Source organism: Pleurodeles waltl, chromosome 8 (assembly GCF_031143425.1).
Source record: "Pleurodeles waltl isolate 20211129_DDA chromosome 8, aPleWal1.hap1.20221129, whole genome shotgun sequence".
NCBI lineage: Eukaryota > Metazoa > Chordata > Amphibia > Caudata > Salamandridae > Pleurodeles > Pleurodeles waltl.
The window spans coordinates 198,902,712-198,925,708 of NC_090447.1; positions in this window are offsets into that span (position 1 = coordinate 198,902,712).

Below are 22,997 nucleotides of genomic sequence, written 5' to 3' on the forward strand. Positions count from 1 at the left end.
CATTTTTCCACAAAGGGGTAAAGTAGGATCTTTGTTGTTAGAGGCCTATTTCTCCAATTGAATCTGTCATAAATGTAGTGGGGTGGGAGGTGCTATCAAGACTTATGTCCTGGTAGAAGACAAGAACGTCCTGTTTTACCTTCAATATGGTTGCAGGCCAGGGTGAAAGACACTTGATAAATGTTTACATTTTCATTTGCTGATGGTCAAATACTCTGTGGCCAAATGAGGCTCCATTCATATGGTGTACAAGGACTTATTGCCACCCAAGCACGGGTTTAATGGGGATAAGTTATAAAATATCATGCTTGGTGTGGGGTTGACAAAGACATAGTTTATTTTTGCCTTTCAGTTCTTTGAATTTTATAAATTCCTAAGACCAAATACAAGGAGTTCCAGATCATGATAATAGGTTTGAGATCGACTAAATCAAAAAGGTGTTTTATACAGGGATGTGACATCACCAGGATAGAGGCATTTTCATATCTAGGGGTACTGTTTGATCGCAATGGTACTTGGTCGCCACTCCTAGTATCTGCAAAACCTTGAAGGCCAGGACTGTCTCAGGAGCTTTTGACTATACTGAGTCAAACAGGTCAAAGATTCAGTACTGCCTCAACAGGACAGAGTGTAGGAATGACAATTCCTCAGAATCAGACAAATCAGGTGGGCCCAGATGCATTAACAATCCCCTTTACTATAGGTTCCTTGGCTCTTTTGTGTGCTCCACAAATGCCTAGAAGCATTACACACTTAATAAATCTTCTGACAGTCCATGATACACCAGTTACATCTGCTATCATCAATTGGTATGCAGCGATCAGTATATTCAAACAATTCAGGGGGAGAGAGAACAGATTCCCTTGTTAGACCATTAACTCCTACACGAATCGCAGATCCAAATCAAGTCAAAAAGGATTTACACATGCAAGGTTCCCTCAGGGAACCCCTGTACCTTATTTGGTGCCCAGACCTGATGAGATTCTAAATGTAAATTGCAGTATCGCATAGGCTCTCATTATTCTAATGAGACTACTGGATTTTGAGTGGCAGAATTGTCCGCGGTGTGGGAGACTAAGAGGGTCATTCTGACCCTGGCGGGTGGCGGGAGCGGCCTGCCTGGCGGGAACCGCCAAATGGCCGCTCCTTGGCTTTCCCGCTGGGCCGGCGGGCGACCGCCAAAAGAGCGCCCGCCGGCCCAGCGGGAAAGGCCCTGCAACAAGGAAGCCGGCTCCGAATGGAGCCGGCGGAGTTGCAGGGGTGCGACGGGTGCAGTTGCACCCGTCGCGATTTTCACTGTCTGCTAAGCAGACAGTGAAAATCTTTATGGGCCAGTGGCATGGGCAGTGCAGGGGCCCCCAGGGGCCCCACAACACCCGTTCCCGCCATCTTGTTCCTGGCGATAAAAACCGCCAGAAACAGGATGGCGGGAAGGGGGTCGGAATCTCCATGGCGGCGCTGCAAGCAGCGCCGCCATGGAGATTCAGCCCAGCCAGGGGTAATCCGGCGGGAAACCGCCGGATCCCCTTTTCTGACCACGGCTTTACCGCCGCGGTCAGAATGGGCACTGAAGCACTGCCAGCCTGTTGGCGGTGCTTCAGTTGCACTCCACCCTGGCGGTCATAGACCGCCAGGGTTGGAAAGAGGCCCTAAGTCTAACCCACTGCAGGTGGCACCTGTCGCTCCAATCCGGGTTTTGCTCCGGCTAACTAGCAGTGCCTTGTCTCTACCCGAGGGCAGGGATAACTGGGCAGCGGAGCGCATAACATAGTTGGTTTCCCAGGGAAGCCGTGGTCACTCAGGTCTCATCCGTTTCTCTCAGTTACATTAGTCTCATATATACAATGACAAACAGAGGCAGTATATGTTTCAATAATGATTTTAATGAAGTGACTGCATCTTAGATAGCAAAGCGTGAGCTGCAATAACCAGGACGACACATCATGACAATATTAAATTGTGACAAGGAGAGTGAAGCATAAGAATAACGTAACCATGTTGTCACTACAGTCAATAGACTAATTCCTACCTAGGCTATGGTAGAGCACAGATTGTTAAGCTCTAATTCTGCCCTTCAGGGTCCCCTGGGAAGACATCATCCCCCATACCTGAGCGAAAGTCTCGAGTCTGCAAAGCAGCTGTAGCGAAGCATTTGGCAATTAGCATGCAGTCGTGGTTCTCTGACTGGAATCTCCCTCTAACGTGTAAGGGGCAGGGAAGTGTTTTTATAATAAAACAGCTGATGTTCTGAGAAAAGTCCCTACGTACGGATGTGCATTTTCTACCAATGTCGAAGACTAAACTATACCACGTTCAACTACAATGTACCTTGCAGTACCCTTGGAAGAAGCACAGAGTGAGCAAGAATGTCTTGTTTGAGAACAGAGTGCTGGCCTAGGCAAAAACAGTTAGACAAACAGTAAATAAAACAAGACCATAAAAGTGGGTATTGTAACAATAATAAAATAAAGCAAAATAAATATATCTAGTTTAGAGTGCACAGTGGCTTGGCCTAGAGTGTTAAAATAATGTGCATGGAGCTATAGCTAAAATGGCTACACAACAGCAACACTCTACAAGAAGGAGTACTCTTTAACACATCTAGTCAGCAGAATGTATATCCAATAAGAGCTGGAGTATCACAAAATAATAATTTAAGTTTCCAAGGTTTCAATGCACAACAACTGACTGATTGGGTAAACAATTTGAATCCTGAAGGTGCAACAGGTGTAACAAACTTCAACACAAGAACAAAAGATACAAAAGGTGAGTGGTAGACCAGTGAATGTGCCCGGATTGAAATTGGAATTGAATGAAATGATTGCAGTGACATTAGACTTACCCTGATTGGAAACCTACATAGAAAATGAAATTGCGATTCATGTGCAAAGACATTACTCATTGAGCAGGACACGCTTATGAGAGATTAGCTGAAGTAGCAGAAAAATATGGTGGAGATTTACAGAAATCAAAAAACTCCTAATGAGAAGTTACAGATTCGAGTTTAGTAGAAAGTAGGTAGTCAACATGAAATCTCCTGGAATGAAAACATATATTAACAAATTGATTACATGCATTCAGATATGGGGGACTACAGATAAGTGGGACGGTAGATGGGTAAAGAAAAGAGATCAGAAGAAAGCAAAGCCAAATGTGCTTCGGGCAGGAGCAAATCAAGCCGAGGACAGTGTAAACATGCTGCCCATGAGAGACATAGCAGGTGGAGGTTATGTTCATGTACTCAGGAGTAGGAGTGATATTTTGCCATTCACAAATAATTAGACGAGATTGAAAGAAAAACCAGTGGAGTGGTACAAGCAGACAGAGAGATTTGTGAAACTTTCAAAATGCCTATGGGATGATTTGAATTTGTTGTTTGACATTGTGGTTCCAACTGATTTGTGGACTGAATGCAAGGCGAATATTGATTGGCTTGATTGGGAACCTCAAAGAAACCCAGTGATGGGTGCACCATTTGAAGAGGTGATGAAAAAGTATTAGAGGGTGATTGAATTTCTGAAAAATGAAGTGTCCCCGAAGGATACTGATTAGCAGAAGATTGACAGGACAGCTCAGGAGTCAAAGGAATCAATTCATGCTTATTACAAAAGATCACTGCAAGCCTTTAAACAGCATAGTAGAACAATAGAAGCTAAATGTATAGGTAATTTTGCGTTCAGATGTGTGCAATGATAGAAGCCAGACATAAGTGAGATGATTTAGCAGCACCAGATTTGTGGGCAAAATAAGCTGATTGATGAAATCCTGTGATAAGCCAAATATTGTAGTAGCAAATTGGAATTGAAGCAGAAAAGGTGAAAGAGAAGATAATAGTAATGCAGTTGAAGGCAGCATAGAAAGTTAGTCAGAGCCTGCAGATGGCCAGGCTTTGAAGAGAACAAATCCACGTCATGCATGAGGACATTTTGGTTATTGGCGACAGGAGTGTCGATTTAATAATGTGAATAACTAAGTACAGAATACTGGAGTTGCTCAGATACAGGGCAATAATCAGGTTCAAATCCAAAGAGTTTTAAAGACTCTAAGTGCAAAATGTGAATGTGTCCCCAGGACAGGAGAAGAAGATACCACAAGCCAAGATGACTCAACAGTGAATGGTTGGTCCCCAGCAGAGTTTAAATGTAATTTTAAATGTAAATGTGAATCAGATAGTGTTGTACCATTGTTATCCTTCACATGAATCAATGCTCTCTGAGGTGGATGGATCTTTTGATCCAGTAAGTAGTGTGGTAGAACCATCAGCACAATTTCAATACAAACCTAATCAATTTAAACACCATGGCCAATGTGAACATGGAAAGAAACTCACCTCAAAAATAGAGATAAGGGATTTATTACAACCAAAAGCTCAAAGTAATGACGACAATGTGCAAAACCAACTCATACAGACACATAGGTGGTCATTCCAACCCTGGCGGTCCATGACCGCCGGGTTGGAGGACCGCGGGAGCACCGCCGACAGGCCGGCGGTGCTCCAATGGGCATTCCGACCGCGGCGGTAAAGCCGCGGTCGGACCGGCAACACTGGCGGGCTCCCGCCAGTGTACCGCCGCCCATTGGAATCCTCCAAGGCGGCGCAGCTAGCTGCGCCGCCGAGGGGATTCCGACCCCCCCTACCGCCATCCAGTTCCCGGCGGTTCTCCCGCCGGGAACCGGATGGCGGTAGGGGGGGTCGCGGGGCCCCTGGGGGCCCCTGCAGTGCCCATGCCACTGGCATGGGCACTGCAGGGGCCCCCGTAAGAGGGCCCCTAAATGTATTTCACTGTCTGCTGCGCAGACAGTGAAATACGCGACGGGTGCAACTGCACCCGTCGCACAGCTTCCACTCCGCCGGCTCGATTCCGAGCCGTCTTCATCGTGGAAGCCTCTTTCCCGCTGGGCTGGCGGGCGGCCTGAAGGCGGCCGCCCGCCAGCCCAGCGGGAAAGTCAGAATTACCGCTGCGGTCTTTCGACCGCGGAACGGTAACCTGACGGCGGGACTTTGGCGGGCGGCCTCCGCCGCCCGCCAAGGTCCGAATGAGGGCCATAATCACTAAAGGTTGCCCATGGCAACTAAATAAGTTTAGGCAAGCTAACATTATTAAAACTAAGCACTCCAGAATAATAATACATATAATCAACAAGAATATCTGAGTCACAGACATGAAACATTGCTCAGAATTAACTATCATCAGTCTAATTGAATTAGCAGAGTCACTAATCTTTAGATGGGCACAGGTCAAACCTACAGCTAACACAATTAGGGAAACAGGTGTGGGAAAAAACACATGTGGCCAAAAGACAAAAAACACAAAAAGGATAAAAATAATTTGGAAAAAGGTGGACAGAAATGTGTAAAAAGAGAAAGCATCAGCATATCAGAAGCTCAGTCACGAGTCTTCTCATATGGAAAGAAAAAAGGATTTCTAAGTCTAAAATGACATTTCAAAAGGCAATGGGTTTAAAGGGAGATACCTCTTCAAAGGTACAGCATTGAGGGAATTCTTTCAGCAAAGAATCAGGATCAGCAAACATCAGGGCAGCATCTGGAGCTCTAGACAGACAGCTAAGGACTGTTCCAAGTTCAAAATGTCCATTGGTATTTTAGACTTTGCAAAGCATTTTGATTCATCAAAAATATCATTTCACGTCACGTTGAAGTGGCATAATCTAAGGACAATCGATCAGCAGACCTCATGTTGAAACAGTCCAAGTCTGTCATGGGAACATCTTCCATCTGTGTGACTCCACCCAAGTTTGAAATAATTGTATACAATACCAATCCATATTCCATGATGTTCTTCTGTCAAGGACACTAGGTTACATTCTCTCTATGTTTAAAGAATAAGGGTGTCATTCTGACCTCGGCGGTAAAAGGCCCTTACCGCCGGTCAGAAGACCGCCATCATACCGCTGCGGCCGCGGTAAACCGCCACGGTCATTCTGACCTCCAACTGCCAAACCGCCAAAAACCCGACATCCATGGAAGGCCGCCTCATCAGCGGGCAGCGAAAAACTGGAGATGACCAAACCTCCACCGCCACGCCAACACAAACACACCCATGCCATTACGACCCACGAATCCACGCGGCGGTCTTTCAACCGCGGTATTCCATTGGCGGTACACACCGCCGCGCTCAAAATACACACACAGCTCCAAAACACAGCCACATTGAACAATTTGAAATACACACACCTGATACACATACAAACACCACTCCCACACATCCAAGCAACTATAAAACACACACCCACATCACCCACAAACCCCCACTACTAGAAAATCGGAGAGAAGGCGAGAGAGAGAGAGAGAGAGCACAGCTATCGAAAACCCCAACACACACAGGAACCCAACACCATCAACCAAACCACATCTACGCACACATCACCACACACCACCACTCACATCACCACAAACACCACCCCACACCTCATCCACACCACCCCATGGCACCCCAAAGACACCCCAGGTTTTCGGACCAAGAACTCAGGGTCATGGTGGAGGAAATAATCAGGGTAGAGCCCCAGCTCTTCGGCACACAGGTGCAACACACCACAATAGCCAGGAAGGCGGAGCTATGGCAAAGGATCGTCGACAGGGTCAACGCTGTGGGACAGCATCCCAGAAACCGGGAAGACATCCGAAAGCGCTGGAACGACCTACGGGGGAAGGTACGGTCGATGGTCTCAAGACACAACATCGCTGTGCAGAAGACTGGCGGCGGACCACCACCCACTCCTCCCGAATTCACAGCATGGGAGCAAGAGGTCTTGAACATCCTGCATCCTGCGGGCCTCGCTGGAGTAGGCGGAGGAATGGACTCTGGTAAGTCGAATCTCAACTACTTCACCCCCCCCCAACCACCAGCATGCCAACCCACACCCCCACCCTCACCCCCAACCCCCCAGCACACATCCTCCCTGCCAATGTCTCACCAGCACAACCCACCCAACCCAACACCAATCCCTGAATGCCAACACAAACCATGGACACCCATCACCTATGCATGACCACTGCACATACCCATCCCCCCCCCACAAACCACCCTCACAACTCCTCCCACAAGGGAATGCCAGCACTGGGGGACAAGGGCACCCACAAATCGCACGCCATGGAACACACAGAAGCAATAACCATACTCTTTTACCCCTGCAGGGCCCGAACGCCAACACACCGGCCTGGAGGGTCCAGATTTGTCCATCCCACCCCCAGAACAGGCCCCCAGTGAGGACAGCAGCTCTGTCGACCTAGAACCTGATGACCAGCCCGGACCATCGGGGACCTCTGGACAGTCGGTTCCCCACACACAGACACAGGCCACAGCAGACCTAACCCCCTCTGGGAATATCAGCACAGCTCCCACCCAGCGGGCCCATGTCTCTGTCTCCAGGACAGGTCAATCAGTGGTGTGTCCGCCACTACAGGGCACCCAGGCTGACCCAACACCCCAACAACAACAGGGACCTGGGGGCAGTGGTAGTGGGCACACCGTCCAGGGGACAGAGGCCCGGGGAAACAGGGGAACTGGGAGGGCTGCAGTGCGACGGGGGGGGAGGACAGGCCCAGGGAACCCACTCTCCAAGAGGCCCTCACCACCATCATGGGAGCATACCACCACTCCCAGGAGACGATGGCGACGGTACTGGCCAGGTTCCAGGAGATCCAGGCACAGCAGGAGGAACGGTACATGGGGTACAGAGAGGAGCTCAGGAACATCGTCCTGGTTCTCAACCAAATAGTCACCACATTGCGGGACCATGTGGCACCCCAAAGGGCCCCTGTCACCAGCCTGGACCAGGAACAGCCTACCACCTCCGCCGGCGCTAGTGGACAGGAGGCCCCCACACAACGACAGGCCACCAGAACCCCACCTCCTGCTGAAGATCAACCACCCCGCAAGAGGAACCTGAGATCACAAAGGAAGACAGAGTAGGATGCCAAGACCACCGCCATCATAAGATACCCCCTGATGTCATTCCACTGTCCCACATTGTCACCCTGTCCAACCTTGAACTGCCCCTGCTCCATCCTTCCACAGGCATATGGACAATGCACCTGTGCGACTGAGAACTGGACTCTGCCATGGACATTACTCCACCCCCACCCATCACCGTTTTACTATCATGGACCTATATGTAGCACTTTAAATAAATCACTAATTGCACTTAAAACACTCAGGAGTCTGCTTGTATTCTTAACAAATGTATTACACATAACGGTTCAAAAATGTTCAGTTACATTGTGATGACAACATACCAATGTCAATGTGCTTTACTCCATGGGCAAACAAAGCAGAAGTCACGCAGTGGGTCATACAGCTCTGAAAAGGGAAGGGAAAGTCACAATTCAGTTGAAAGGACCTGGGGGGAAACACAGAAAGTAGAGATGCAGGAGGCCTGAAGTAAATGTAAAATGCCGTGGGGGATTCTTACCTGTGTGCTACTGAAAATACTGTTGTATAACTGTGTCCCTGTTGTCCGTGTCGTCCCCGTCGTCTTCCTCCTCTTCACTCTCCACAGGCTCCACAGCTGCTACAACACCACCATCTGGACCATCCTCCTGCAGGAAAGGCACCTGGCATCGCAATGCAAGATTGTGAAGCATACAGCAGGCCACGATGATCTGGCACACCTTCTTTGGTGAGTACATTAGGGATCCACCTGTCATATGCAGGCACCTAAACCTGGCCTTCAGGAGGGCGAAGGTCCTTTCTATGATCCTCCTAGATCGCCCATTGGCCTCATTGTACCGTTCCTCAGCCCTGGTCCGGGGATTCCTCACTGGGGTCAGTAGCCACGGCAGGTTGGGGTAACCAGAGTCACTTATTAGCCACACACGTTGTCTCTGTAGCTGTTCCATCACATAGGGGATGCTGCTATTTCGCATAACATACGCGTCATGCACTGACCCAGGGAACTTGGCATTTACATGGGAGATGTACTGGTCTGCCAAACAGACCACCTGGACATTCATAGAATGGTAATTTTTCCTGTTTCTGTTCACCTGCTCATCGTCTTTTGGGGGTACTAAGGCCACATGAGTCCCATCAATGGCACCAATGATGTTGGGGATATGTCCAAGGGCATAGAAATCACCCTTCACAGTGGCCAAATCACCCTCCTCAGGGAAAACAATATAGCTCCGCATGTATTTCGTCAGGGCAGACAACACTCTGGGCAAAATCTTAGAAAACAGAGGCTGAGACATCCCTGATGACATGGCCACTGTTGTCTGAAAAGACCCACTTGCCAAAAAATGGAGGACTGACAGAACCTGCACCAGAGGGGAAATTCCTGTGGGTTGGCGGATGGGGGACATCAGTGCTGGCTCCAGCTGGGCACACAGTTCATGTATAGTGGCTCGGTCAAGTCGGTATTGAAGTATTATATGACGTTCCTCCATTGTCGACAGGTCCACCAGCGGTCGGTACACGGGAGGATTCCTCCTTCTCCTCGCAAGTCCCAGCGGACGGTGCCTAGGAAGGAGAACATGAAGTACAGAGTCAAGCAACCCACAGGTACGTAACTACAGCTTGCACAGTACACGAATCGCTATGCATTGAATGGGTTGTATGAGTGGCAATGCAAGGCCTAGGCCTGTGTGACGCAGTAGAAATTAAGCCATGTGGGCCCTTGAAATGGCGGCTGCCTGACCTGAGAAGTGTGACAGTGGGATGTGAGGTCAATGCGCTGGCGTGACACACCGTGGCGGTAGGCGGTCGAAGACCGCTGTACGAAGCCGCATTGGTTAACCTGGAACCCTATGGGTTTCAGGAGCCAATGACGAGGTGCGCCGGCGGTCGCGGTACGCACCGCCGCGGTACGCACCGCCGCGGGCGTGACCGCCATTTTCTATCTGATTAATCACTCGAGACCTGATCATCCACAGGAGAGGACCTATACTGCAAGTGCTGCTGTGAACTCGGTCTGGAAGAGACAATGGCTGCTGCTACTGGGGAAAGGGCCCCTGCCTTCACTACAGAAGAGTTGGAGAAACTTGTGGATGGGGTCCTCCCCCAGTATGCGCTACTCTACGGTCCTCCAGACCAACAGGTAAGTACACTGTGTGCACGTTGAATGGGCTATGCCTGTGTTGAGTGGGGTGGATATGAGATGGTGGGGTGGGGTGGGGAGAGAATGACGAGTGCAAGGCACGACAGATGAGAGCATGTGCCACATGGCAAGGTTGGGGAGGGGGGGCCAATCACATCTAACATGCGGAAAAATGATGATATTTCTTTTCCCACCCTGTACATGTCAAATAGGTCAGCGCCCATCAGAAAGTCGACATTTGGCTTGCCATCGCCAAGGAAGTCCGGACCCTGGGGGTCCACAACAGACGGGGCACCCACTGCCGCAAGAGGTGGGAGGACATCCACCGCGGGACCAGGAAGACTGCTGAGTCACTGCTGGGGATGGCCTCCCAACCTAGGAGGGGTGCCAGTCGTACCCTGACCCCCCTGATGTCCCGGATCCTGGCGGTGGCCTACCCCGATTTGGATGGGCGCGTGAGGACATCACAGCAGACACAAGGGGGTGAGTACCAGCACATTCAGCTATCTTTACGCGCAGTGGAGGTGCCTGGGTTGGGGAGGAGGGCTGTGGGTGACATTAGGCCAGGGCGCTTTCTGTAGTGTAGTCCTCTCCTTTAGCCATGTCCCTGTGCCCCCGCCCCCCACCTCTGTAGGGTGACAAGTACAGCTATCCATGGTCCTGCATCACCCATGTGCGCGTTTGTTGTCCCTAGACCTGTTGGCCTAGTCAGAAGTACTGAGTAGTGTACCCCGATTGCGCGACTTAGTGCATGAGGTTCCTGTGTCTGTCCTCTCCGCCAACGGTGTTGACAATGCATGCACTCAACCTGTTTTTATTTCTCCCCCCACCCTTTTTCTTTATCTTCTTGTGCATGTGTGCATTAGCATCATCAGGCGGAGGAGAATTGGCACCGGAGCACGAGGGAGCTGCAACTCACAAGGCCCCGGTGGGCCATGGCACAGACACCGAGGCCACCAGTGATACGGAGGGCGAGGGGAGCTTCACAACGGGGACCCGTGGTGACACCAGCGACACCGACACGTCCTCGGATGGAAGGTCCCTAGCGGTGGCGGCAACATCCGTGCCCCCCGCCTCTACAGGTACAGCCGCCACCCAGCGCACCAGCCCCGCCCTCCCAGCAGCCCCTCAGCCTACGCTCCGTGCCCGCTCGCCCAAGAAGGCGGGCATCTCCTTCGCCCCAGGCACCTCAGGCCCTGCCCCTGTTACCTCTGCTGCCCTCAGTGAGGAGGTCATTGACCTCCTACAGACCATCATTGTTGGGCAGTCTACCCTTTTGAATGCCATCCAGGGGGTAGAGAGGGAGGTGCATCGTAGCAATGCATACCTGGAGGGCATTCATTCGGGTCAGGCTGCCCATCAACGATCGTTCAATGCTCTGGCCTCAGCACTGACGGCAGCCATTGTCCCTGTTTCCAGCCTCCCTCTTCTAACTGCCTCCACCCTGTCTCTGTCTCCTGTTCCTCAGCCTATCCCATCCACACCATCAGACCAGCCTGCACACACCTCAACACCCAAGGGCAGCTCATCCAGACATAAGCACCACAGATCACACAAACATTCACCCAAGCAACACCCAGATGCAGACATGCCAACAGCCACTACCACCTCTGTGTCCCCCACCTCCTCGTCTCCCTCCTCCCTCCCTGTGATGTCTCCACTCACACCTGCATGCACACCACCAACAGCCAGTACTTCCATCACCAGCACACCCTCCAGTACAGTCCGCACACGTGCAGTCACCACCCCCACTGCCATTTACACGTCCCCTGTGTCCTCTCCCACTGTGTCTGTCACCCCCTCTTCCAAGACACACAAACGCAGGCAGCCACCCACCCAACAGCCAACCACCTCACGACAGCCTCCAGCCCATGCACCTTCACCCAAGGACAGCACACCTGACTCTCCTACAACCACCTCCTCTTCCTCCACTCCCATAACCACTACACCTACCCTTTACCTTGGTCCTAAAAAAGTTTACCTCTACAATCTTAAGCTCTTTCCCTCACCTGACCCACCCCCTCCATCTGCTAAGAGTCCCAAAAGCACCTCAGCCACCACCAGCCCGGCTTCAAGTGTCACCGTAGTGCATGGATTTTGGAGTCCACCCTTTGCCAGCAGTGACACATCGGTCAGCAGCAAGGGGACAGCCAGCCCCCCCCCCTGGAAAGAGGACCCGTAAAGTAAGGGGCTGCCGCGAGAAGACTGACACGGCTGCCCCCAAGGACCAAAGTTCTGCCACTTCACCTGCCACAACATCGAAGGAGGGCAAGGGCAGCAGGGCGGAGAAGTCAGCCAGCAGGAGCGCGGACCAGGAGGGCCCCACAAGCCCCATCCCGGGTGTGAGGGAGGACACCCAAGGGCCCAGGACACTGTCACCGAAGGGTCCAGCAACTGCACGGTCGGAGGGCGACTGAGCAGGGAGTCCTGGCCAGGTCTGACTCCCTTGACTTACAGGACAAGCACCGCTGAAGAGGGCCCCGCCGTCCAGAAAGGCACCGCTGAAGACGGCCCCGCCGTCCAGAAAGGCACCGCTGAACAGGGCCCCGCCGTCCAGAAAGGCACCGCTGAACAGGGCCCCGCCGTGCAGAAAGGCACCGCTGAACAGGGCCCCACCGTCCAGAAAGGCACCGCTGAAGAGGGCCCCGCCGTCCAGAAAGGCACCGCTGAACAGGGCCCCGCCGTGCAGAAAGGCACCGCTGAAGTGGGCCCCGCCGTCCAGAAAGGCACCGCTGAACAGGGCCCCGCCGTGCAGAAAGGCACCGCTGAACAGGGCCCGCCGTGCAGAAAGGCACCGCTGAACAGGGCCCCGCCGAGACAGGCACCGCTCCGCTGGGCCCTTCCTGTCAAGCACCGCTCCGCTGGGCCCTTCATCTCAAGCACCTCTCCGCTGGGCCCCGCCGTCTCAAGCACCGCTCCGCTGGGCCCTTTATCTCAAGCACCGCTCTGCTGGGCCCTTCCTGTCAAGCACCGCTCCGCTGGGCCCTTCATCTCAAGCACCGCTCCGCTGGGCCCCGCCGTCTCAAGCACCGCTCCGCTGGGCCCTTCATCTCAAGCACCGCTCCGCTGGGCCCTTCCTGTCAAGCACCGCTCCGCTGGGCCCCGCCGTCTCAAGCACCGCTCCGCTGGGCCCTTCATCTCAAGCACCGCTCCGCTGGGCCCTTCCTGTCAAGCACCGCTCCGCCCTTCATCTCAAGCACCGCTCCGCTGGGCCCTTCATCTCAAGCACCGCTCCGCTGGGCCCCGCCGTCTCAAGCACCGCTCCGCTGGGCCCTTCATCTCAAGCACCGCTCCGCTGGGCCCTTCCTGTCAAGCACCACTCCGCTGGGCCCTTCATCTCAAGCACCGCTCCGCCGGGCCCCGCCGTCTCAAGCACCGCTGGCCCAATGACAGTGCTGGTTCTGTGTCGAGCTACTGTTCACGCTGCACTCGGGCCACCCTGCCTCCTCCATTGCCTGTGGAGACTGTTATCCACTTGATAGACTGTGGCTTTGCACTCCCCTGGATGGAACAGTGGGCAAGCCACCCACTGTAGAGACTTGAGAGACTGTGGCTTTGCACTCCCCAGGATGGAACAGTGGGCAAGCCACCCACTGTAGAGACTTGAGAGACTGTGGCTTTGCACTCCCCAGGATGGCACAGCGGGCATGGTGGCCCCTTCGTGGATCTGGCGTCGTGGACTCATGTGGCTGTGGTGCCCCCCCTTCCCTTCCCCCTGAGGTGCCTGTAGTTTTATCATCTGATGCCCCTGCAGTGTTCTCTCCAACGGACTCAGGTCTCCTGTGTGGGCTTTGCCCATGTGTTGATACACTTTGGCCCACGGACAGTTGAAATTTCAGTGACTGTGCAGGACTTATTGCCTCTATTTATCGGTTACGCAATGTTTTAACTTGATTTTTTTTAATTCATTTTCCTATTTTACCATGACTTCAATGAACCTATTTTATACATAAATTTAGTTTCTCACTTTAATTATATCTTTTCATTATTCCGGGGGGTTTGGGTGGTGTCACTTCGACTTGGTGCTCTGCATTGGTGTGTAGATAGTTGGGGGGTGGGCGTATTGCGTATGTGTGTGCCCGTAACCCTTCCTCCTCCCCCCTCCCCTGTGTCGTAGGTGCGGTACTCACCGTTGTCGTCTGCGCCGGAGTTCGTACTCGTGGTAGATGAGCAGGTAGACGAGAGCAGGTAGGATGTTCAATTCGGGTTCCATGCTGTCCTCCGTCCTCGTGGAGTGCATAGACGTGAGCGTTTTCCCGTTCGTAGTCTGTTTCCGCCGTGTTTTTATCGGCGGTGCTCCCGCCCCGGAAAAGGTGGCGCATTGGTGAGTTGTGATAGTTGTGCCTTTTGGCGGTGACCGCCGCGCTGTTTGTTTGTCCCGCCGTGGCGGTCGGAGTGTTAAAGTGGCGGTCTGTGTTGGCGGTTCCCGCCAGGGTCAGAATTCATTTTTTTTTACCGCCTGCCTGTTGGCGGGTTGGCCGCTGCTTTATCACCGACCGCCAGGGTCAGAATGACCCCCTAAGTGTGTTACTAACTTGCTAAGCCTCTCAAGAGAACATACCCTAAAGCAAAGTTCATGTTTGGAAATTAATTAGCATTTCTAGCATAGTCATGACTTACAAGCTTCAAGAGGCTTCACTCATGCTAACACAAAAGAACTATAATAAAGCATTTAATTAATATGTTTAGTAAAACACATATAGCCCCTGATTATGAGTCTGGTGGTCCATGGACCGACAGACTCACTGTGGCAGGCAGACCGCCGCTGTAGTGGCAGTCTGCCCGCCATATTATGACCATGGAGTAGCCACCACAGTTGAAACGCTGCCACTTCCAGGCTGCTGCCACCAGCCAGCCTGGCGGTCTCAGCATTTGAAATCCGTCAGGGCAGCGCTGCCCTGGGGATTATGAGTCCCATTCTGTCAGCCTTTCCATGGAAGACAGGCGGAATGGGGGACTCGGGTGCCCCCTGGGGGCAGTGCAAGGGCATGGGGATGGGCAGTGCAGGGGGCCCCATGCACAGCCCCATCATATATTTCACTGAAAATGTGCGACGGGTGCTGCTGCACCTGTTGCATTGCCACATTGCCGACGGCTCCATTAGGAGCCAGCGTCAATGTAAAGGCCCTGTTTCCCGCTAGGCCGGCGGGCGGAAACACTGTTTCCACCCACCGGCCCAGCGGGAAACTCAAAATAGGGCCGGCGGGGACTTGACCGCACTGGCAGTCCAATGGCAGCAATGAGTTCGCCGCCCGCCAAACTCATACTGACCCCCATAATATGCAAATTCATGAATTCAGCATTAATAATATTTGTCAATGTATTTTATAAACTACAACAGAGAATTGCATTTCTCCCATATTTTCACATAAGTTTAAACTCATCAATCATTCTTTAATCATTTAAAATTCGGTATTGTTTCTGTGTGCATTGTTAGTCTAGAGTCTAAGTTACATTATACCATCATTTTATCCCTCTAATATGGCTTAATTAAAACGTCAAACTCTGAAATACAAGCATTTACACATTTAAAATGATGACCTTTGCGACACGAAGGGCTCAACTAAAATCTAACCTACACCAGCCCCTCTTTTGATGACTACTACTGTATGTCATCACAAATTACTCCCACTCTCATTTTCAATGAGACAGCCCAAACTTCCAGAGGTTCATTTATGGTAAAATCTTCTGAAATCCTCTAATTGTATGAAATTACTGTAATACAGGCTTCTTATGGCTCCATTTCTATCTCTTCCCTTCTCTGTCTACTCTTAGCTCTTTTCAGTATCTTGTAGAACTTGTAAAATCTGATTGCAACTAGGGCACACAATACCACAATCAATAGGGGTCTCAAACGTAATCCTGCAATACCTCTTCCTACCATCTGCCAATGACTGTAAAACTATTACCTATAGCTCCCCATGCCCCTGTTGCTGTCAGATCTTTCAAGTCTTGTTTCAAGTCAGTCATGTTTGACATTTATTTTCTTATCTCCTTACTATTGTAAGGGATGTATGTGCAAAATAGTTGTGCATGCAGCATTTTGCAAACTCCTTCTTCCTTCACAAATAATATGTCTAAAGCAAGACAATTTTACAAAACTATTGATCTCCTAGCTACCATTTCTGTGTCCATCAACAATGTGGCACCTGCGTTGTCTTGCAGCGCCGCCCTGGGGATTACGAGTCACCATACCACCAGCCTTTCAATGGCGGTTTACAGAGTCATGGAAAGGCTGGCGGAATAGGCTTGTTGGGGGGCCCCAGGGAGCCCCAGCCCTGCCCATGCATTTGGCATGGGCAGTGCAGGGGCTCCCATGCACAGCCTTGTCGCACATTCCACTACCCGAATTACGGGCCCTGGAATGCCCGATGGATACTGCTGCACCAGCCACACCGCTAGATTGGCACCAGCCCCATTAGGAGCCAACGTCAATATTAAAGCCCTGTACACCGCAGGGCCAGCGGACGGAAACACTGTTTCTGCCCACCGGCCCTGCGGTGAACTCCTAATAGGGGCCTACTGGGTTCAAGCCTATGTGTGTCAGCCTTTGATTTTGGCCTATATATTCATAGCCTCCCTACAGATTGCCAATCTATAGCCAGGAATCCTTGATTTTCAGCCATTGAGAGTGTTGCATATTTTTCCCAGTACTGTAAAACTACTCCTTTTTCTATTTTGCCTTTCATTGCTCTCCTTTTCTTCACAATTTGTCCAATTAACTCCTTTTCTACAGGGCTAAGAATACAGGTTAAATTATCCCTGTGTGCATATGCTGTTCCAAATGTGAATGTAGGTTCAAAGAAGCCACCCACATAATCAATTTCTTTCCCTTTGCAATTCTACTTAAATGTTTCATGACAGGGACACAGGAAAACACCAAATCATAATTCAAATAGAAATATTGATAATACTCCTGCTGATAAAACAGTGTTAATAACAAACTACAGGAAATTCCATAGGTCAAGGGTAAGCTGTGATATGTAATTCCTTCACTAACTGATGAAGGCAACTGTGTACACATGTAACAGTCCTTAGCTTTGTTAGAAATGGGGCCCCTAGTTGGCAGAGGTATACACCCTTGGCCAAGTAGAGTCCACAATCCTAGCCAGGGTATGTCACACACAATCCAAATTATCCTGTGCCCACCCTGTGGTAGCTTGGCACTGAGCAGTCAGGCTTAACTCAGAAGGCTACGTGTAAAGTATTTGTGCAATAAATCATGCAATAACACAGTGAAAACAACAAATAAACACACCACACAGGTTTAAAAAAATATAAGATATTTATCCGTGTAAATTAAGGTCAAAACAATTAAGGTTTGATAAGCACAAGTTGAGATATCAGATTTGCAATGATAAGAAGAGTCTTCCGTCTTTAAAAATCTACAATTGTCTCTTATGTGCACAAAGTACCTGGTATGCGTAAAAATGATACGCATGAAGACCACAGAGGAGGAGATGCGTGGAAAAAGGAAGGTATGCGTTGGATTTCTGAATGCATACAGAGGATGCATCGATTTTTCCCACACTGCAAGGGCTTTGTGTTGATTTCCAGTGTGCAGTCTTGGATCCTGTCTTTTGACGTCCAGGGACGATGCGTGGAATTCCTCGGCATGCAGGATAAAGTCACAGGGGCTACATCGATCCGGTGGTCGGTGTGTCGGAATTCCTGTCGCAAGGAAAGTGCTGCATCGATTCCTCATGCAGGAAGTCAGGCGGTGTTGTTCTGGCTCGGGGATGCGTTGTTCCGGTGGGCTGTGCGTAGAAGTTCCGGGCACAACGCTGGTGCTGCGTCGGTCTCCACCCACGGAGCTGTGCTGCGTCATTCCGGGTCAGGTATGCAGTGATTCTTTCACTGCTAGGCAGGCTGTGCGGCGATTGTGGCAGGCTGTGTGTTGATTTTTGCTGCACAAGGAGTTCTTTTGAAGAGATGAAGTATTTTTGGCCCTGAGACTTCAGGAACAGGAGGCAAGCTCAATCCAAGCCCTTGGAGAGCACTTCTCAGCAGAACCAAAGGCCAGCAAGGCAGCAGGGCAACAGCAAGACAACAGTCCTTCACAGCAAAGCAGTTCAGGTGATTCCTTTGGGCAGCCAGGCAGCTCCTCGTGGCAGGTTACATGATCTGGTTCAGAGTATCTGTCCCAGGAAGTGTCTGAATTGGTAGGGTCAGAGACCCAGTTTAGATACCCAAAAGTGCCTTTGAAGTGGGGGAGACTTCAAAGAGTGGTTTTGAAGTGCACAAGGTCCCCTTTCAGTACAGGTCTGTATGCCAGGGTCCCAGTAGGGGGTGTGGCAGTCCTTTGTGTGTGGGTAGGCTACTAACATTTGAAATGTAAGTGTCAAGCCCCTCCAAGCTTCCAGCACAGGAAGACCCATACAGTATTCAGGTGTGTGCAAGTGTGACTGAGCATCCTGTGTTTGTGGTTGTCTGGGTGAAATGCACAAGGAAGCTGTCAATCAGCCCATCCCAGACTGGATTGGAGACAGGCTGTAAGGCACAGATGGATTTAAAGTGCAGGGAAATGCTCACTTTCTAAAAGTGCCATATTTAAAATAGTAATATAAAATACAACCTAACCAGTCAGCAGGGGTTTGTATTACCATTCAGGCCATACTAAATATAACCTATTTACCCCTTTCTGATCAGAATCTACCACTCAAACAGTATATGAGGGTTGCCCTACTGTTAGCCTGTAAAAGGAGCAGGCCTCATAGCAGTGGAAAACAAATATAGGATGTTTCCATTACCAGGACCTATAAAACACACAGGCATATGCCCTGCCTTTACCTACACAAAACCCTGCCCTATGGGTTACCTAGGGCCTACCTTAGAGGTGACTAATAAGTAGCAAAAGGAGAGTTTAAGACTTGGCAAGTACTTTCAAATGCCAAGTCAAAGTGGCAGTGAAATTACACACACAGGCCTTGCAATGGCAGGCTGAGACATGGTTAAAGGGCTACTTATGTGGCTGGCACAGCCAGTGCTACAGGCCCACTAGTCGCATTTAATCTAAAGGCCCCATAAACGTGGACACACACTCAAAGGAATAGCTTGTGACAATTTTACAAAATACTTTGGATTTTTATGACATTTTTAAGACCAAAATCATCAAAATCTGGTAAGTACTTTTTAAGTTATGATTTTTCAAAGTTTAGCAAAAATGGTCTCTTTGTGTGTAATTACACACCATAGGACTCAATAGAAGATAACTTTAAAAATGCATATAAAGTCAGGCAATACATTTACCAATGTCTCCTTCTATTTTTAGGTCATGGTCATCAAGGGATCCTGTGGTCCAGCTGGAGAACTTCGGGCAGTTCCAGATTCAAGATGGAGCAGCTGCTGAAAGTCTTGGAGCTGGTGCATAACAGGCAAGGGGGACCACTTGAAAATGCACTGCCCAGGTGGACTTCAATATGAGTTGGTGGGTCCCCTTGGAGTGTAGAGGTTGCAAGGGTGGGTTACACTTAGAGCGCAGCTGGTTTTCCGGTGCAGGGGCCGGAGAGGCTGGGTGCAGAGCAGAGAGGTCAGCCAAGAGCTGTGCGCAAAGATGCCCTTGGTACAGGTCACTTGGATGATGGTTTGCAGGTCAGCAGGACCACTATGGGGGTTGGTCATTTGGTGTTCTGTAGTCTCTCGACTGGTGCTTGATTCTGGTCCTGGGAGATTCCAGAGTAGACTTTTCCTCTGGGTGTCTGACATTGGGGGTCGAGTACCCCCAACTTTTGCAAGCTTCAGCCACTAGAAGTCGCAATGCCACTAACCTTGGCACACTTGTGGGGTTTTTCCTCCAGGTTCATTGGGTGAAATTTGGTCTGGTTGCCATGTCCAGTTTCTTGGTCAATTGAACTGGACTTCAGTGGTTTTTGCTTCTTGCTTGCAGGGAGTGATGCCTTCACTCTGGAGGAAGGTCCTTGGCAATTTGCAGAAGGTTTGTGGTCCTCTGGGGTTTCTTAGAGTCTGTCCATTGTCCAGTCAACCCATCAGTGGAGATTGTCGAGTCCAGGGTGCAGCAGGGAGGGTTTGGCACCTTTCTCTTGGTGCAGCAGGACTTCAGTTCTCGAGTCTTGGGTCTTCTTTGTTGCTGGCCTTCTTGTGTTCATTAAATCAGGTCTGCAGGTCTAGGGATGGCCACTAAATACTGCATTTAGGGGGCATTTAATGAGGTACCTAGTAGTAGCCAATGGGCCATCTACCTTAGGGTGGCTGCACTATGTGACCACATCCTCTGGGCAGCGGTCACATCCCTATCCCTGATTGGCTATTTTCCTACCAGACAAGATAGAGGGAAATGAAATGGAGATGTCACCTCCCCTGCTACACCTTGGGAATGGTGCAGGTTGGGGGTGGCCACTCTTCCTGGTCTTTGTGCATTTTCCTGCTTTTGCTCCCACCAAAAGTGGGGGTTTGCAGTGGGTAAGCTATCTGCTGCGAGCAGCAGGGCTGGTGGTTGAGTTTCAAGCCCTTTGAAGCCCACAGATGGCAACGTGCACATTCCTGGGGGAGGGCTTTGTTTTCTGGTCTCAAAGAGCAAAGACCCTACCCCAGGGATCAAGAATCTTGCCTGGTGGTGGCAGGCTGGTCAGGACCAGCCATCAGCCATGCCAGGGTTAGTTAGCTTTTGCAAGGGTCACCTCTAAGGTGGCCCCTGCGTACATTTTTCAATAAGGCCAGTGCTGCTACCAGTTTGTATTTATTGTTCTGAGTTGTTTGATACCAACCAAGTCAGGGTTCAGAGTGGCAATCATGTAGCTGTGGTACTCTTACTGATCAGTGTCCAGCACATGCATTTAAAATGGCTGTGCTGTACACTTACTATGTCTCAGGTTTGGCAAGGACACAGTAAGGGCATATTGGTCATGCACCTTTGCCCACACATGCAGCATAGTGCACCATTCCTTAGGGCTGGAAGGACTGCCAGAGGGGTGGCTTATCTATATTGCATGCAGTGTGTAGTGGACAGGTCAGAGAGGCTATGTGCCATGTCGAGTTTGCATTTTAGAATTGCACCAGGACACTCAGCCTGCAATGACGGTACTGGGTGCGCCTGGATGCATGAGGGTGGCACAATCTGTTCTGCTGCTGCTGGGGACAACACTTAGTACCACATGCAATGGGTACCTAAGTACCATTTACTAGGGACTTGTAGTGGCAGCTAGAGGTGTTGTCAATTGTGCCAATGCATCACAACAGTTTTAGGAAAGAGACCCGACCCAGGGAATCTGAAACTTTGAAACTACATCAAATACCAGGCAAAACATGGGTGGCTAACCATGTTAAAAGAGGCACTTTCTCACATGCACTGTTTGACTCACATTAGAATCTGGATCAATTTGATTCACAACTGGACTTGGAATGGGCGGGACTGTGTTATGAGTCGAAACTGGTGGATAAACCATGGGCACCTATATGATTGAATTTGCAGATGTATCTGAAATCGTCTGATTCGGGGTCTGTGCAACTGGAGCGGTTGCCACATTTGGGACTACATTCTGTACTGCTTCACTTCTTGTTCCTGTGTCAACTGCATGATATGGTGTTGGACTCATCATCTGAATCTTTCTCATACTTTACTGTCTTTTTACTCTCGACTTCCTCTGTCTGTTCCGCTTTCTCCACCTGCTCCTTTCGAGTCTTATGTTTTATATTTCCATTCTGACTCCATCCAAGATATTTGCTTTCTGCATTTTCTGCTCTGCCTCCCATCTAACCTCTGAAAGTGTCTTAATTACTTTCTGCATTCTATTGTCATATTTAGCTGACATTCTTTAACTGGCAACAAGTTCCCAAATACTGAGGACTTCAAATTGTGCGAGTCTTGGAGCCGGTCTCATTCAAATTAAATGTTCCATATTGGGGAAAAGCTCAAGCACCTTCTTTCTCAGTAATTTTGCATTACTGTTCAGGCCAAAGACATGCATGAAAACCTTTAGCGGACGTTACAATATAACCTGGTGTTTAATATCATACATAACCTGAATAAACACATATCCCACACACTTTTTAATGGTTCGTAAAATGTAATTTTCAATCAAATTCAATTCATTCCACAACTTCCAATTGAATGAGGAAAACATTTCACTCCCACAATTATTTGTTGTCATATTTTCTCAACCATTTTGAACATGGCACTGTCCACTAATACCAGAGTAGCTTCACACTAACCGATCTACACCAGTCACCTAGCAATTGTGTCTCACACAATCGCTCACTCACATCTAATGAAAAATATTGAAAGCAAAAACTCACCAACTGTCTACACGCTACGGGTAGGGATTCAAACACTTCAAAGCTGTGCAGGCTTATACTTCAACAATTGTACATTTAACAATTACTCAACAAGTGAAACTTGACCAGTGTGTCTCACTCCAGGTGATATATAGATCCTCCGTAGGCCCCTAGGATTCACCAAATACCATTTATCAACTCGCACTCACTCAAGGAAACCTTTGCCACTTTCAACAATGTCTCATGATTAGTACCTCCCTGCAGACAATATTTTAACCAAGTGGCTTCTACACTGTTTTGTTACCCTGGAATCTTAGGCCACGTTGGACATGTCAACAATAACAAGCGTGGACATTTATTGGCACAAAGAGCTACAATAACTTTGTAAGGAAATGCCTCCTTGGCATGGTTACCCCCTGACTTTTTGCCTTTGCTGATGCTATGTTTTGAATTGAAAGTGTGGTGAGGCCTGCTAACCAGGCCCCAGCACCAGTGTTCTTTCCCTAACCTGTACTTTTGTTCCCACAATTGGCACACCCTGGCATCTAGGTAAGTCCCTTGTAACTGGTAGCCCTGGTACCAAGGGCCCTGATGCCAGGGAAGGTCTCTAAGGGCTGCAGCATATCTTATGCCACCCTGGGGACCCCTCCCTCAGCACAGACACACTGCTTGCCAGCTTGTGTGTGCTGGTGAGGACAAAACGAGTAGGTCGA